The sequence below is a fragment of the Pleurodeles waltl genome, chromosome 12, assembly GCF_031143425.1.
Source record: "Pleurodeles waltl isolate 20211129_DDA chromosome 12, aPleWal1.hap1.20221129, whole genome shotgun sequence".
In the NCBI taxonomy this organism is placed as follows: Eukaryota; Metazoa; Chordata; class Amphibia; order Caudata; family Salamandridae; genus Pleurodeles; species Pleurodeles waltl.
In genome coordinates this window covers 639,677,078-639,682,863 of record NC_090451.1, presented here as the reverse complement: position 1 = coordinate 639,682,863, position 5,786 = coordinate 639,677,078, and positions in this window count along the sequence as shown.

Genomic DNA, 5,786 nt, shown 5'->3' with positions numbered 1-5,786 from the left:
GGAGTCCGCATTGGAGAATGCAGGGAGGACGCTAGTGCTACAGCTTCATTGAAATATAGAGAAAGACAACGTTTTATATGGATAACCTTTACAGTTCTTGCCTCTGGCTTCAGGCTTTTCCAAACTAATTGTGAAGGAGGAAGAGCAAAGGCTGAGAGGACTGGAATCCTCATTAAGGGTCTTAGCCGAATGTTTCACTGAGAAGCTCACCAGTTTTAATTAGATATACTATGTGGTGTGACCACATCTTGTTCTCAGCCTGCATCTGGGGACTGGTGATGTTGATTATGATGTTATTCAGTATGTCATTGATGATGTAATATCTGATAGCATCTGGGTACATAGGTATTGAAGGCTGATGCAAACAGTATGGCTCCCAATATAAATTCATTTAGATTGACTGAGTGTGTGGAAGCCAGGCTCTTTAGAGGTAGTTGTGGATGAGCAGCCAAGGCTTATCTAGGAGACATGCAAAGCTCATGCAAAATCACTGTAGTTACACAGCACTGACACACATGAAAGAAAACACTCAGGCCCTCATTATGAGTGTGTGGGTCTCAAGACTGCCACGCTCACAATAGCAGTCGGACCGCCGCAGACAGGGCGGTCCGACTGTCCTATTATGGCCATGGCAGATGGGCCATGGTCAGACCGCCGTGCCCACCAGGTTGCCTCCTGTCGACAGCCTGACAGTCTTGGCGGTCGCGCAAGTCCCCTTTCCTGCCAGCCTTTGCATGGCAGTCTCACTGCCATGCAAAGTCTGGCAGAAAGGGAGCCCCATGGGGGCACCTGGCATGGGCAGCGTAGGGGGCCCTAGGGACAGCCCAGTTGCGCATTTCACTGCCTGAATTACAGGCAGTGAAATGCGCGATGGCTGCTGTCGCACGCGACACACCACAACATTGCCGACAGCTTGATGACAAGCCGGTGTCAATGTTGTGGTGGGTTTTCGCTGGGCCAACGGGCGGAAACCCTGTTTTCGCCCGTTGGCACAGCAGAAAACTCCTAATAGGGTGTGCAGCATACCACCAACGGTATGCTGGATGCAGCAGCTTTGGTGGTCTTTTAAAAGACCGCAGAAGTCAAAACGAGGGTCTCAGTGTTACACAAATAGAGGTACATCATTTTAGTGACACAAATACCAAAAAGTACTAGAGAGGCAACCCTCCAATAGGAGGTAAGTAACGCACTAGATATGTACACTAGTAATCAGCAATAGGCATAGAAAGTGATAGAAAACAGTGCAAATGCAGATAGACAATACTGACCTTAGGGGGAGCCCATACCATATACTAAAAAATGGAATGCAAACACAGGACTTCCACCTAGGTAAGTGGAATGTGTAGAGGGGAGCTGGAGGTACTAGGAAACCCCAAAGTTAAGTACCACAGTGCCCCTTAGCGACCAGGCGGAAAGGAGTAAATTACTAGTTCTCTTCCAGGGGATCCTCATCAATAGTCATAAACATTGAATATTCCCGCCCTTGTGCGGGGACCCCGGAGCATATATAAAATATACACATATTATACATGTGTAACAAACAGTCATGCAGGCTATCATGTTAAAAACAGGCTAAAATGCTTTATTTCTATTAATTTAAAAAAAAAAAAAATTTATATTAAATACTACAATAGACCATAAATATGTACCCAAGCTCCTAAAACTAGGCTTAGGGAAGTAAGCAGTAGCAAACTCTAGAGAAAAAATAGAAAAAACTGCATTGAAAAACAATGAAGCATTCTTAGCCAATAGGCTGCATGCAGGTTAACACAGGAGAACCATAAAAACTTTGGCACCGTGCCTTTAAGACCCTGAGCACCTCCAGTATCCCACCATGCCTCAGGGGTGAAGGAAAGGTGACAGTTGGTTCACAGTTAGGTCAGTTCTTTTTTCCGGCTTCTTCTGAGAGGATCCTGGAGCATTGAGCTCTCAGTTTTTCTGAGTTTTTCTCAAATAACACCTTTGTCTGAGCTAGGCAGGTTTTTTCTGACAGAAAAATGCCTTCACTTTTTGTCAAATGCCCTGCTTGTGGGAAGAAGAAGGCCCAGTCAGATCCCCACTCTCTGTGCATAGTGTGCCTGCCTCAGAGTCACTGCCCTGACACTTGTAAGTACTGCAAGAACATGTCTAGGAGGACTCTGAAAGACAGAGAGAAGATCCGGCTACATGGGCTTCAGGAGAGGAAAAGAACATCGTCCTCCTCACTTCCCAGACAGCCAGAAGGCCATTCTCAGGAGAAAATGGCCCGGTCGACGTCGACAGGTAGGAAAGTACCTGTTTGTTCACCGTCGACGGCGTCGCTACCACGTCTCACCGGCATAGATCGCCGTCGACGGCGACACGCCCGACGTCGAAGGGAACGGCGTCGGAGGGACATCAGAGCAGGGGCATGTCTCCGTCGACGGCAGCCCGCCGATCGACGTCGAGCCATCGCCAGCGTGCCCGGTCGCCGCCAAAGGCTGTGCGCCCCCCGACGTCAGGACACACGATGTCGAAATCGCCACGACGGCACGAGAGACATCTGCCGTCGACCTCCCATCGCTCCACGTCGAGGCACACGACGGCGAGCAGGTCGAGGTCCAAGGATCGTTGTTCGACGTCAAGGCACTCAACGTCGAGGCATGAGCAACCGGCTGGGCGTCCTTCGACGTCGAAACAGCCATCGACGTCGACACAGGTTTTACCTGTCCCACAGGGAGCAGAACATCGCCCCACGCCAGACAAGGCGCCATCTCCAGTGGTCTCCATACCGAGCGACTCTTCTCGGTCAAGAGCGGCATCTTCTGGGCATGTCTCGCCGATCAACCTATCTCCGAGATGGCTGGAGAGCCTCAACAGACCAGCGGCCTCCCCAGATTCGCATTATTCGCGAATGTATTCACCTACTGCCTCCCTGCCAAGAACGCCATCACCGACAGCCAGGGCAGAACGGGCTCGTTCAGCTCCTCGCCAACCGACCGCGAGGCCTAGACGCTCGGCTACAGCGTCTCGCAGCAGGTCTCGCTCTCAACGAAGATCCAGGTCGCGGTCAAGAAGAAGATCACCCTCTTGGTCTTCATCAGGTTCATCTGTCGGGCGTTACTCACCCACCCTAACAGATTCACCACCTGCTAGAGTCTCACCGGTGGATGACATTACCACATTCAACGAGGTGTTGCTAAGAGGAGCGCAGAAACTCAACATAGAGGTTCCAGAACCATCTACCTCCTCATTGGTCATCTTTGAGACTCTACAACAGAGATCAGCGTCAAAAAAGTTGCTGCCTCTGGTACCTGGCTTGTTGCAGCCAACCATGGACACTTTTCTGGCCCCAGCCTCGCTTAAGTCTGCCCCGGCTAGAATTCTCAAAAAATACAAGGCTCCAGAACAGGACCCTTTATTCCTTAGAAAGGATCCGCCACCGGACTCGGTTATCATAGCTGCCGCCCGAAAGACCCACTCGGTGGCATCTTCATCCACGGTACCCCCGGATAAAGAGAGCAGGCATCTAGACTCTCTGGGGAGAAAGATATGCGGGACAGCGGCTTCAGCAATGAAGGTCTCCAGTGCGTCTGCGCTCCTGGGCAGGTATGATCGTTCTCTGTGGGACTCCCTCAGTAGATTTACAGAAAAATTGCCCAGAGAAGACAGACAAGATTTCCAGGAGATACTACAAGAAGGATGCCTGGTATCCAACCAGGTTATCAGCGTGGCAGCAGATGGGGCGGATTTGATTGCTCATGGATACGCACATGGTATCTGTGCGAGGAGATCTTCCTGGCTGAGGCTCACTGGCTTGAAACAGGAAGCACAACAACGCATCCTGAATCTCCCATTTGCCGGGAACTCTCTATTCGGTGCCCATGCAGACGAAGAGATGGCCCGCATGAAGACAGAGGTGGATACCATGAAGGGGGTGGGCCTCGAAAGAAAGAAAGATTTCAGGCGGAGGTACAGGCCGTATGACAGGCGCCCTTTCCAGCAGAGGGTTCAAACCCCTCATTGGTCGCAAAGGTCACAGCAACGACAGGGACGCCCTCTTTTTCAAAGGAGAAACACAAGGGAGCGAGGGTCAAGTAGACCTCAACAGTCCACTCCGAAAGCACCCACCAAGCAATGAAATCTCGCTTCCCTCGACACTGTACACCACTCCGGTGGGGGGAAGTATCACGGCTTATCTTCACGAGTGGCACTCTATCACAAGAGACAAATGGGTGCTCAATATTGTCGAACATGGCTATTCTCTTCTTTTCAAACAGCCTCCACCACGCTTGCCACCAACCAAAGACAATCCAACTCATCTCAGCTTGCTACGCAAGGAGGCTCTCGCCCTCCTAAAAAAGAATGCCATAGAAAAGGTTCCACCTGCACACAGAGGACAGGGGGTCTACTCCCGTTACTTTCTAGTGGCAAAGAAGGGTCAAGAGGGCGTTTTCAGGCCAATTCTGGACCTACGGCTGCTGAACAAATACATAAGGAAGCAGAAGTTCAGAATGCTAGTGCTTCACCAGATTTTCCCTCAACTGCATCAGGGAGACTGGATGTGCTCCATCGACCTACAGGATGCGTACTTTCACATCCCGATAGCTCCCAAACATCGAAAATTCCTGCGCTTCCGAGTAGCGTTACAGCATTACCAGTTCAGAGTTCTACCCTTTGGCCTGAAATCTGCCCCAAGAGTTTTCTCGAAATGTATGGCAGTGGTGGCGGCACATCTCCGAAGACAAAGGATATACATATATCCATACCTAGACGACTGGCTACTAAAGGCTTCTTCTCCGGAGCAGGCGAGAAGCCATCGGGACATTGTACTAGGAGTTTGCGAAGCTCTAGGTCTTCAGGTCAATTACCAGAAGTCAACCTTGATTCCAACGCAGAATCTTCACTACCTAGGAGCTATCATAAACACAGAACTCCAAAAAGTGTATCCTTCGGAGGAACGACTGTCCTCAATAGACAGGAAGTGCCAGGACCTGTTGAGAGCCAGCACACCTACGGCACGTCAGGTGACATCACTGCTGGGCTCCATGACATCGTGCATTTTTATTGTCCCAAATGCCAGACTCCACATGAGACCCCTCCAAGAGGCATTGGAGACCAACTGGAGCCAAAGAACAGGTCGCTGGGAGGACACGGTGCGGCTACCGGCAGTAGCACTTCAGTCATTGAGATGGTGGATGCACAGACCTCACCTGTCAGTGGGTGCTCCGTTTCACCAGGTGCTTCCATCCGACACCCTAGTAACGGATGCATCTCTTCAGGGATGGGGGGCTCATTTGGGTCCTTTTCAAGCGCAGGGTCTGTGGTCAGACAAGGAAAAGCAGTACCACATCAATCTGCTAGAACTCAGAGCGGTCCATCTGGCTCTCAAGTCTTTCATACCGCTAATTCAGGGGAAAACTCTCTTGATACAGACGGACAATACAACCACGATGTATTACTTGAACAAACAAGGGGGAACGAGGTCCCTACCCCTATCGCGAGAGTCCCAAGCGATATGGCATTGGCTCCTGGCCAGAGGAATGTCAATTACAGCAGTTCACCTGCCAGGTCAGCAGAACGTGGAAGCAGACTTTCTAAGCAGACACCTGGAGGACGTTCACGATTGGGTCCTACACGGCGAAGTCGCAGAATACATCTTCGCGCAATGGGGTCGGCCTCAACTGGATCTCTTCGCAGACGAAGTAAACAAGAAATGCCCAGACTTCGCATCCAGGTTCTACCGTCCGGGATCTCGAGGGAATGCCCTGTTGATCGACTGGTCAGGGATATTTCTTTACGCTTTTCCGCCGATTCCCCTCATTCCG